This window comes from Hoplias malabaricus, chromosome 7 (assembly GCF_029633855.1).
Source record: "Hoplias malabaricus isolate fHopMal1 chromosome 7, fHopMal1.hap1, whole genome shotgun sequence".
NCBI lineage: Eukaryota > Metazoa > Chordata > Actinopteri > Characiformes > Erythrinidae > Hoplias > Hoplias malabaricus.
Window position 1 is genome coordinate 28,029,899 of NC_089806.1, and position 13,227 is coordinate 28,043,125.

A 13,227-nucleotide genomic window follows, 5' to 3' on the forward strand; every position below is an offset into this window, starting at 1 on the left:
CAGGATGCCGCATTCACGCTGAGACGGCAGCCAGCCGACAGTGCCAACGTGCAGCCGGAACTGGGCCAGATGCAGCGTGCCGCATTCACACCGAGCCTCAGCTAGCCGACAGTGCCAACGTGCAGCCGGACTTGGGCCAAATACAGGGTGCCGCATTCACGCCGAGACGGCAGCCAGCTGACAGTGCCAACGTGCAGCCAGAATTGGGCCAGAGGCGGCGTGCCGCATTCACGCCGAGACGGCAGCCAGCCGACAGTGCCGAGCCTGAGCCAGAATCGCTCCATATCTACCTTGCTAGCTGGGCGGTTATTCTGAGTTTGAATACAGCGTCAAAAAAAGTTTCAGTGGATGATTTTTCAACGGTTTGTGGAAGCAGGCATTACTAAAACAGCAAAGGAGGCTTGTATATTCAGAGGTAAGTGATATTTAATCTTAATAAAACTCATTAGAATAGATTCACTCATTCTGGCAAAGAATAAGTATTTAAAGAGCTCTAGCAAAGCAACAGCTATGCTAGGTTAGCATCTCAGTGAAGACAAGTGAAGGAGTAGAGGAGGATAATAGTTAACCCATTCTGTATAAAAAATTCAAAGTAATATTACATTATTAACAGTAATGTTTTTGACATTTATTTCAGCAGGTCTGGGTTGCAGTTACATGAGACAGAGGCTAACAATGCGAATGTTAACCAAATATCAAAAGAAGTGCTGGGCTGGAAAGTAAAATCATACAATACCATTTGCGCAGGCCACATTTGTGCTTTTCCAAATATGTGAAAATCATCAGATGAACTTTTATCTGAAGTTGTGTGTAAAATATCGATGTATTGTACTCTGTTATTACTTTTACTTAGAAAATCAATACATATAATTTTATCAGGTGCACCAAAACATTTACATATGATACAATATTTTGTTAGACTGACAATTTTTTTCCCACACAGGTATCCAACTAACTTGGAGTATGTTCATGTTCCCAAAGGTTTAACTGTGAAGTATAAATGTTGTTGGGAACACTTATGCAAGTATGTATTTTATTATATTGTAGAACTAGTAATAATATTTTAAAACGTATATGCTGTGATCTGATTATTAATGAAAGCATACATGTTTTGAGTCAATACTGTCCATCCTCCAGCACACCTTGCATATGTCACTCAAGCAAAAGCTAGGAAATGTGCCACTTTTCAATGTTGCAGAGATCTGAAAGTTTCAGTAAGGAAGTCAACAGATGAATCAACAGCATTGTCACCAAATGCCCAGTGCTGGTTGCAAGTGAACCAACATCATATAAGTATTATTGTATCTTTTATAATTCTGAAAATATTATATATAATATGTATAATATTATTATAATATAATACTAGATTTATCTTATTTGCGCTACACTATTGTCTTTATTCATTCATTCATTCATTATCTGTAACCGCTTATCCAGTTCAGGGTCGCGGTGGGTCCAGAGCCTACCTGGAGTCATTGGGCACAAGGCGGGAATACACCATGGAGGGGGCACCAGCCCTTCACAGGGCAACACAGACACACACACCTATGGACACTTTTGAGTCGCCAATCCACCTACCAACGTGTGTTTTTTGACTGTGGGAGGAAACCGGAGCACCCGGAGGAAACCCACGCGGACACGGGGAGAACACACCAACTCCTCACAGTCACCCGGAGTGGGAATTGAACAACAGGCCCCTGGAGCTGTGTGACTGCGACACTACCTGCTGCGCCATATGATATAATTTATTGGATTATTATAATAAAGCTTTCATCTATTGTGTTCTGCTTTGTTTTTACAGTTGTCTGATGAGGTTGATGGAATCCATATTCTAACAGTGAACAAAATTCACCAGTTCAGCAATGGATTTACAGCTGTACTTCCTAAAATACACATCGCCACACTGACGTTGAGATGAGAGAGGACTTCAAAGCTTACAGGTTTGATTTAAACATTTGACCTAAATAATAATTTAACAATTATTGCATCAATGTGGCTTCTGTGCTTTCATTCATTCATGTATTCATTCATTGTCTGCTTGTCCAGTTCAAGGTTGTGGTGGGTACAAAATATTTACATACTACCTGGAGTCACTCTGCGCAAGGTGGGAACACATTCATTGTCTGCTTGTCCAGTTCAAGGTTGTGGTGGGTACAAAATATTTACATACTACCTGGAGTCACTCTGCGCAAGGTGGGAACACACCCTAGACAGGGCACTAGTCCTTCACAGGGAACCACACACCCACAATTTTACTCACGCACTCACACAATGGACACTTTTGAGTAGCCAATCCACCTGCCAATGTGTGTGTTTGGATCATGGGAGGAAACCAGGAGCACACAGAGGAAACCCTTACAGACACAGTAAGAAAACACCAAACTCCAGAGGGGGTACCAATATAAATTAATAGTTAATAGGTATGGGATCATTATTAAAGCATTTTTCTTCATGATGTATAGGCATTGACTTCAAGAATAAACTTGTTTTTCTTGACTTACAACTCTGACCCCCTCATTAAGTATGATAAAGTAAACTGTTGCCACACCAACTGAAAGTCACAGTCAATGAAAAGTCAGTATTATGTCTTAGTGTGTCATGCCAAGTCTATTTCTGTTTTTCTGTAGGGTGAACCTACAACATTATATCTGATAATTCACCTGAAAGATCAGGACTGGGAAACTGGTGTTTCCAGAGGAAGCCAGAGTGTGGTGAAAGCTGAGTTGAGGTTTGCTGTCATAGTGCAGTAGATGATGCCCGCTTCATAAACACCTGTATGTATCACGACTTCAAAATTGAATACCCTGCACACTTGAAAACATCATGACATTTCTCCAGAGATGCATTTTAAACATGGAGTTGCAGAGTGTGACTCGAGTGATCAACCTCCTGTACTAAACCTTTCATGCCTCCACTGAAACTATGCACACAATTTCTGCATAGAAAGTTTACCTTTGCCAAATTCAAACAAAACATTGGCTTGTGCGTGGACATGTACAGTATAACCTGTGGTATTTGACTGCCAGTACACTATTTTCAAGTTTCATTCTAACAGAAGATGTGTACTGAAAACACAAGCAATAATTTTCCTTCCACTGTCATATTTTTCTTAATTAAATGTATTGGGTTAAACAGATTTAAAAAAAGGTAAAATTTAATGTATATATTAAAATGTCAGTTTTGTGTATTTCCTCTTCAGGAGGTGATTTTGGACTGTGGGAGGAAACCGGAGGAAACCCACGTGGACACAGGGAGAACACACCAACTCCTCACAGACAGTCACCCAGAGCAGGAATCGAACCCACAACCTCCAGATCCCTGGAGCTGTGTGACTGCGACATTACCTGCTGCGCCACCGTGCTGCCCATTATGAATGTTTGTGTTAATAATTCTGGTACACTTTCGTCACCACAGGGTACAAAATAGTTTGTATATGGGTGGTATATATAAAGCTAATGTTAATGATACATATTAGCCCCTTATGGTTCCAAGTACATTAACTAATACAAAAACATGACTACATAAAAGAATACTGAAAGGTACTGTATTGTACGTTGGGTCGCGGTGGGTCCAGAGTCTACCTGGAATCATTGGGCGCAAGGCGGGAATACACCCTGGAGGGGGCGCCAGTCCTTCACAGGGCAACACACACACACACACACCTACGGACATATTTTGAGTCGCCAATCCATCTATCAACGTGTGTTTTTGGACTGTGGGAGGAAACCGGAACACCCGGAGGAAACCCAGTATAGTGATAATATGTGTGTGCGTCTGTCCTGAAATGTGCACTATACAAGATTTGTTTATTTATTACATTATTTGTGCGTTTATTTACAATATTTTGTCCTCCATACTGAGAAACAATCCAATTGAATAGGGGTACAGTCATAAGTCATAGATTTAACAAACCAAATGGGAATGTTTTGACTGAAGAATGCATGAAAAAGATATCAAGCTGTTTTTGTAAACTTTAGTATTGTCTTAGTATATAGTAATTTCTTACAAATCAATGGACAAACTTTGTAATGATAGGATTTGTGAACCATACAGCTCTGTGTTGCATTGTGAAAAGGCATTTCACTCACTATTTGAAAAAAAATATATAAATAAAACTATATATATATATATATATATATATATATATATAGATAGATAGATAGATAGATAGATAGATATTGTATATACACAATATCTAAATGCTTTACGTCACAATGTCTGTACTGCTTTGCATAATGGCATAAGCTAGTGTAGTGGTTCTCAATCCTGTGGGCAATTGTTTTCTTTATTCCCAACACACCTGATGCAGCTAATGAACAAAGCCCTGTGAAACTGAAATATGTGTAATGGAGTGAGGAGTAAACCATAACATGCACGTCAGTGACCCACCAGGACCAAGAGCTAGTACTCCAGTGGTAATCACCTCAAGGATGCGGTCACGAAAACGTGGTAATAGTTAATTTACTTTACAAATAAGTTACTTTAATGCACCTGCTACATTTTCAAACAAAATATGCGACAAATACATTTTAACAGTATAAACAAACACAGTGGCAGATTTTTTTAAAGTAAGTATGCTTAAACTTAACATTCTTCCACTGACATCTGGTCTCTTTGCTTCGACCTCTGCTTTTTTTTTTGCCCACATGAGCAATCCTCTTCATCCTCAGCATTAATCCACGCCAGACAAGCATTTTACTGACACCTAACGGTCAGGTGGTTTTCACATGTTTTTAAACTAAAAATAATGCCTTTTTAACTTTAATTAGGGCAAAGCTGTCAAAATGAACGCACAGCAACTTTCTACCCTTCCTGGATCAGGGCCTTGTCGTGGTGGAAGGGCTTGTGTGGTTTAATGACCTCCAGGGCTATGTCGTCAGGAGCTGTTAGCTCCCAGTAGGGTCTCCCATGGCGAACAGGTCTGGAGTGAAGATTCAGACAAACATGATCCAAAAGCATCCCTATAAGTACACCTATTTAAAACTCAGTGTAGGGAAGGAAAGCTGTCAAGCGGAAGATGGAGGCTTTTCAGTATTGGCTAGCTCGAGGAACTTCCGATTCTGCGGATGGGTACTGGCAGGCGAAAAATGCTGCAGCTGTGGCATTTGCTGAAGCAAAATCCAGAGCATAGGAGGAGTTTCGAGAGGCCATGGAGAATGACTTCCGGGCGGCCTCAAAGAGGTTCTGTAAAACACTTCGACAGCTCAGGAGGGGGAGTGGGGACACTGTCTAAGTTGTGCTCAGCAAGGATGGTGAAACTCTGAACTCGACTGAGCGTATTGTTGGGCATTGGAAGGAGCACTTTGTGGAACTCCTTAACCCGAGAGACATGCCTCCTGTGCAGGAGGTAGGGCCAGAAGTGTCTGGGGGGTCAGATTCCATTTCCTTGGCTGAAGTCACTGAGGTGGTGAAAAAGCTTTGCAGTGGCAAAGCTCCAGGAGTGGATGAGATTCGCCCAGAGTTACTGAAGGCACTCAATACTGTGGGGCTGTCTTGGATCACACGCCTATACAGTATTGCATGGACCTCGGGAACGGTGCCTTTGGATTGGCAAACCAGGGTGGTGGTTCCTATTTTCAAAAAAGGGGACTGGAGAAAGTGTGCCAATTATTGTGGCATTACACTTCTCAGCCTCCCAGGGGAAAGTCTGTGCCAAGGTGCTGGAAAGGAGAATCAGTCCGATAGTCAAACCTAGGATTTTGGAGGAACAATGCGGATTTCGTCCTGGCCGTGGAACTATGGACCAACTCTTTACTTTTTCACAGAAGATTGACGAGGTGTGGGTATTTGCTAGTCCACTCTACACATGCTTTGTGGATTTGGAGAAGGCATATGACCGTGTTCCCCAAGAGATTCTGTGGGAGGCACTCCAGGAGTATGGGGTGCCAGGGTCGCTCCGGCGAGCCGTACGGTCCTTGTACTCCCAGAGTTTGAGTTGTGTTCGCACCCTTGGTAGTAAGTCAAGCTTGTTCAGTGTGGACATTGGACTCCGTCAGGGCTGTGCCTTATCTCCACTCCTGTTCCCGATATTCATGGACAGGGTGGCGCGGCATAGCCTGGGACAGGAGGGATTCCATCGAGGAGCTCAGGAGGTGGCATCTCTGCTTTTTGCGGACGATGTTGTTCTTCTGGCTTCTTCGCACAGAGGCCTCCAGTGTTCACTTGAGCAGTTTGCAGCCGAGTGTGAAGCAGTCAGTATGCGGATCAGCACCTCCAAGTCTGAGGCCATGGTTATCTCCTGGAAACTGATGCTCCCTTCAGGTAAGGGGTGAGAACTTGCCCCAAGTGAAGGAGTTCATGTATCTCAGGTTCTTGTTCACGAGTGATGGGAAGAGGGATAGTGAGATTGACTGTAGGTAAGGTGCAGCATGTGCAGTAATGTGGTCACTGTACCGCACCGTTGTGGTGAAGAGAGAGCTGAGCCATAAAGCAAAGCTCTCAATTTACCGGTCAGTCTACATCCCCACTCTCACCTATGGTCATGAGCTCTGGGTAATGACTGAAAGAACAAGATCGCGGATGCAATTAGCCGAAATGAGCTTTCTCTGATGGGTTGCTGGGCATACTCTCCGTGATCGGGTGAGGAGCTCAGTGACTAGGGAGGAGCTCAGAGTAGAGTTGCTGCTCCTTCACGTTGAGAGGAGTCTGTTGAAGTGGTTCGGGCATCTGATCAGGATGCCTCCTGGACACCTCCCACTGGAGGTTATACCAGGCACATCCAACTGGAAGGAGGCCACATGATTTATTTCTTATATACAGTTTAATTAATTCCATAATACAGCTGGTATATGTGTAGTTTTTATGCTGCCTCTTTTTAACAATTCATTGTAATAATATTCTGTATTTTTTGACCCACAGCTGCTGCAATGAAGAACCTGGTGCTACCAACTCCCACAGAAGCAGAGGCAAAAAATATCTAAACGACTACCTCCGACTGGCACTGGGAAGACTCAATTTTATTAATTTTAATTAATTACGCATTATTTATTATATTGTTCATTTTATGCTTAATAAACATGTTGAATATAATGCTTTCACTTAATTTTATTTTGTGAAAATAATAATAAAATAATAATAATAATAATAATAATAATAATAATAATATGGTTTATACACATGTGCACCTACTGTGGCCCTTAGTTTCTTAATGTCTCCCTGTTTGTCACATTAACTTTTTTGAAAACAAAATGTAAATGAATGTTGCAAGAATTTTTTCTAAATAATAATTTTACACACACACACACACTTAGGTTCAATTACATTCATACGCTGTATTTTAGCTATAATTTATATGCTAGTCTGGAATACAGCATCTAAACACCATTCCGGCGTCCAAATCTGATAAGGTGCATTGCAGACGAATAAACGCTCTATTAAATAGTCTTGGATACATCTCATAAGAGTCTGTGAGAGGCAGGTGTGTATATGACACATCTGGAACACGTTGGTTAATGGCCTTCCACGATCCAACAGAGACGTATCAGAGACGCATTGCAGATAAGGAAACGCTCTATTAAATACGCATTCCAGACGACCTTTGATATGTCCAGCAGACATCTCTAAGATGCATTTGTGCTATCAGGGGTACGCGGCGTGCCGCATTCACGCCGAGACGGCAGCCAGTCGACAGTGCATTTTAAATTTCCCGTCAGCGCCCTCCAGTGTTAAAGCTTGCTGCTACAGTGGAAATTCTCCATTCGTGTTATATGGCGTCTACCCGTGCTGTTGTTATTTGAATCCCCACCAGCGCAGTCTGGTGTTCATTTTCAATTTTATATGTGTGTCACACGCTCTGGTGTCCCGGTCTGGTATTGCAATTCAAATTTGACTTCAATGCTGAAGCTTGCAGTTGCCATTTAGATGCCCTGTTAGTGCCCTCTGGTGGAGGAAATTGCTCGACTATTTCTCATTCACAAACCTGGTATTATGGCTTGACCTGCTGTCTCTAAATCCTGCATATTTGAGTAACTGCAAACAAAAGACATTAAAATACAGTTAAGCTGATACAGCCATAGCATACAATATGCAGTAATTAGAGATTGCCATTTTAACTTGATGTCAGTTCATAAATATATTTAAAAGGGTGAAATATTTATAATTATAAATAATAATTATGGGCGGCACGGTGGCGCAGCAGGTAGTGTTGCAGTCACACAGCTCCAGGGGCCTGTAGGTTGTGGGTTCGATTCCCGCTCTGGGTGACTGTCTGTGAGGAGTTGGTGTGTTCTCCCCATGTCCGCGTGGGTTTCCTCCGGTTTCCTCTCACAGTCCAAAAACACATGTTGGTAGGTGGATTGGCAACTCAAAAGTGTTCGTAGGTGTCTGTGTTGCCCTGCGAAGGACTGGTGCCTCCTCCAGGGTGTATTCCCGCCTTGCGCCAAATGGTTCCAGGTAGGCTCTGGACCCACCGCGACCCTGAACTGGATAAGCGGTTACAGATAATGAATGAATAATAATTATATCATTATTATTAAAAAATATATTTTTTTTTCTTTCACCCTTCTTGCTCACTTGTGTAGAGCAACTTCCCCCCTCACTCTACCATTAGCAGTCCTCCTTTTAGAAATTCATAAGTGAACTTGATCATACAAATCCTAGCATTTATCCTTAAGGTACTCAGTGCAGGTGAATTTTAATTCAGGTGAATGTAAAAGGGACTACAAGATTAATCCTGGTTGAATAGAATTAAAGTACACCACACAGGCACAGCTAACATGGCAGAAGGGACTTCTCCATCAGAAGCAAATGAAGCTAGCTTATGGGATAAGGCATTCTCTGTCCTGACAAGCCTTACCAGTGATGTGATACTTGGATTGTCAGAAATTGTGCAAAAAGCCTCACAGGCTAGTCATGAGCACATGGTGGCCAAGTGGATAGACCACTTAACAAACATGCTTAAGGGCAAGCCTCTAATTGAAGCATTAGATCAGATAGCCAAACTAGCTGTAGTACAACTCAGGGCCAGTGAACATGAACTTGATGTTTCACAGCGACAGCAAGCAAAGATGGAGGCAGAATTAAGTCAACTTCAGCAAGAAATGGCTGAAGGGAACACCCTGCCACATGTCACTCCTAATATGCCACCTAGTGCCGAACGTTCGAAAACACTGTTGTTAAGTTGTGTAGTTGGAACTACAGCATCAGACTTGTGGTTGGAAGCTTAGTTCCTGGTGACTACAACACAGGATATATTAAATATATGTTATAGTTAGCACAATGAGTAAGGAAATTTGTGTTTGGTAGATTATTTCTTTGTTGTAAAAATGCTTCTTGGCAATAAATCTTATACTGTTGGAAAGCCTGTTATTTCCCTTTTAAATGGTGCCACATTTGTAAGGAACATGCATTTGTGTGATGAGCAATAGAGCTGAGTATGTGGGTTTTGCCCATGAGAAACCACGCATCACTTTTTCTGCAAAGTCCCATTGGACAGAATACATCTATTTTTTTACACCCTACCTCTAGGATGAGGAGTAGGGTGGCCAAATGTAGGCCTGATTTATAAGGCCCATACCATCAGTAATGCAGGCTTCTGAACAGAGCATTGATAACAACTTGGGTTATCCTTGTCCTCTCTGGTCCAGATGACATTGCATCCCAGTGCTTAGAAATGGCTTCCTCTTTGCACTGTAGAGTTTCAGCTGGCAACGGCAGATGGCACGGTGGATTGTGTTCACTGACAATGCTTTCTGGAAGTATTCCTGAGCCACACCACAGACAGGAAACACCTGGGACAGCTAATGAGAGGGCAGGGCAACAAATGAGACACGGACAAGGAGGAGGAACAAAGGAGGGACTATGGCTGAGACATGAACAATAACAAACAAAGTCATGTGCTAAGTGAGCACATGGCAGGGACAACAGACAAGACAGAACAAGGGTGTGACAGATGCCCAGTCCTTCACAGGGCAACACACACACTCACACATTCACTCACACCTACGAACACTTTTGATTCGCCAATCCACCTACCAACGTGTTTTTGGACTGTGGGAGGAAACACTGTCTTTGTGGCGCGAAAAAAAGTTTTGCTTTCTATTGATTCTATTGTATTCTACACTATATCTAGAATATGTTGGGCATATATAGTTAAAATACATTAATGTGTATTGTTACACATGTTTTGTTTGCATGAACAGCTTTTCAAGCAATTAATAACAACATAAAACAACATAAAAACACCAAAAAAGAGGCAGGGATCTACACCACAAAGACAGAGGAAAAGAAGACAGTGAATCCAAGTGAATCCACCTTTAATTCAGCAGGAAGCACTGCACCAACTGTAATCTTGGACAGAAGAAGAACCAGCACACCAGCATCAGAGATTCTATTAATCTATTAGTAAGTTAAATCCATTTCATCTTAAGAATATTCTGTTGTCCAATAATCATACCTGAATGTGGCTAATGAGATTGAACCTTTTCAACTGAATTTGGAAAACTTGTTGATTAAGTAGTTAAGGGGCAATTTCTTGTTCACGTAGGGACAGGTAGGGCTGAACAGCATGTTTTTCTTAAATAATTTGAACGATCATTTAAAATCTGTATTTTGAGTTTAATTTTGTTGTATTAATCTTATATTAATACAGAGTCTTATATTTATTTAAAAGCAGAAACTGTTGACCAGAGTGGAGTATGTATTCATACTGAGAAACTGGAAGGCCATTCTAACACTGATAGTCAGCAAAGCCAAGTGAGACATTATCACACCCTGCATGTATAAAAAAGACCTAATCCTAGTAAGGAGGCAGTTTCTCAGCTGCTAGATCTTGAGTTTGATGCCCGTAAGAGCCTATATTGCAAGCATACCCATTTCAAAGAATTAGCTCATGTAAGTATTAATTTTAGTTATGTTCCTAACTTGAAGATCGCTTAAAATTGTACCTATTTCATTAAACTTTTGTGTATGTTTTTATTTTTTTCCATTTCTTATGTTAGGTCATGGAAGAACTTGGCCGCATCCTTGACAGACATAACCCTCACTTCATTTTTCATCAGAAGTTGTGCTGGAAGAGCTTTTATGGCAAAGCTCAGTTTTATGGGATATTTAAAAAGGTTATGAGGCAGTTGAAAACACATGACAAAATGAGAAACTAACCAGGATGTTCTACTTTTCTGTTATTCTTACAGCTTAACATACACTAAACCCAGGTGATGGAATTCAAGAGACTTATGAAATTCAGACATGAGCTTGACTTTTGCAAAACTGAATTTGATGCTAAAAACTGAATATTATGCTAAAAATGCATTAAAATGCACAGACCACACACAACCCTGTTAAAGGCACTTCAGGATTTTAATCAAAGATCAGTTTTTACAAAAATCTGAGGATGTTCATTTGCTGCTCTCCAGTCGGTTTGCACGTGAAACCGGTTTAAGGTATTCACAAAATTCCAGTGTCTGTAAATGGTTTTTAAAAAAAATGTGTCTCCGACCGGTATGCTAGCCTTTGTTTCTCTGCTTACAGCAGAGAAGCGGAATTCTGGAGGATTTTATTCAATTAATTGACCTCCAACATGAGGATATTGTGCTATTCCTGCTGCACATATGTATAATATTGACCTATTTTTTGCTGTAGATGGAACTGACTCTAAATTCAGGAGAGAGCTAATTCAAGTTACAAATGGGTATAAATCAAAATGACCATACTCAAGTAAAATATTAATGCATCAGTATAATGTATTAAACTGCTTATGTCTCAAACAGTGGCCCACTGTATAGCCATGATGAAGGCTCTGCCTGAGATGTTCTCATCACCTGTGGCCCCACCCAAGAATTTGGGACATCCAAGTGAGGTGATAGTGCATGTTCTTGAGGTAAGCAATTTAAAGGGAAAGCTTTAAGTGAAGTTTATCTGAATTATGATGAATATAATGATCTGAATAACTCAGAGAGGGAATGTGTTTTGGAAACATAATTGCATTTTGTCAAATAATTTCTGTTTGTATATTACTGGCAGAAACAAATCAAGATTCTTACATTTTGTGCCCTATATCCTAGTGCACCTCTTACAGCACATTTTAGATTTTTATTTAGATATTTACTATCAAATTATGAGTAGAAAAAAAATGATTTAAAACGGTTCACTTTAGTGTTCCATGTGTAGTGCAAAGGATTAATTCACTAACTTTTCCATTTAATTTAACCATTAAATACTGTTTGATTTTAAACTTTTCTCCATTACAAACTTTGAAAGTAAATTTCAGTGTTAATAGCACAATTTTGTATGTTACCGCTCACAGAAGACCCAAACACCTATCTTCAGAAAAGACCAGTCTTCTGTCCTGTTTTGATGGTTTGTGATAGCAACTTCATGCTGGCCATTGGTTCTTCACCTGTGACAACCTTTCCAAAAGAGAACATAGACACAGGTCTGCTCTACCTTCTAGCTTACTATCACACATTTCATCTGACATGAAATACTCCTGCCAGTACCTCAGATAGAAGTGCTACAGGATGCAATTCATGACTGAGATGCAACTTCATCCTAAAAAAAAAAGCCTTATCAGAGTGGAAAAAATTACTTGGGGAGTAGGGAAATTCTATTGGTCATTCAGCAGTTGCTGTGTTGCAGTATTTTTAGAGTAGGAGTGTAATAATAGCATATAATTCAGTTTGATTCATGATACTGAGATTATTTGACATTCTCACAATATTCTAAACATATATTATGGTGGAGAGGGATGCTGATTGTAAACAAATTAGCTACAATATATTTAATAAATAATTAACCAAAAACAAACTAAACAATGCACATTTATCTTGTTTTTTACAATAGGCTCCCAGAAATTATTGGTGCATTATTACAAAACAGCATAAAAAATATCTTGTATATGTGAAAATGCAATGTACCACTTTAAGATGAAATTAAGAGAAATGGAAACAGCACCTCCAAATTAATTGAATGTTAAAAATAAAACAGCATACCTTGTTTGTTTTCTCGTTTTTTTGTTGTTGTTGTTAAACTAAGCATGGAATGAAAGACTACTGTAACTTTTTTATTGAGTTTTTCTTTTTTTTTTTCTGAGATCCAGAAACCAATTTAGTTACTGTGTAGTCATATCCTAATATACTGGCATGTACTGATGGGCTACTTAAATGTGGTAACAATAATGTGTGTGTGGAAAATCCCAGTATGCTGTTGATTATTGGTACATGTCTATGTCACCACCATGCATACTACACACTTGTTTTGTGACCCTTGGTTACACAGTGGCATCTGATTTGT

At 40.4% G+C, this 13,227-nt stretch overlaps 1 long non-coding RNA gene across 1 annotated transcript; it reads left to right on the plus strand.

Annotated features, from left to right (window-relative positions):
* The first annotated feature begins 1,425 nt into the window (after positions 1 to 1,425).
* Positions 1,426 to 4,443, plus strand: LOC136702838 (uncharacterized). The gene is made up of 4 exons (XR_010803954.1): positions 1,426 to 1,940; positions 2,047 to 2,774; positions 3,200 to 3,375; positions 4,310 to 4,443. It is a non-coding gene; the product is annotated as an uncharacterized lncRNA (long non-coding RNA).
* The last annotated feature ends 8,784 nt before the right edge of the window (positions 4,444 to 13,227 follow it).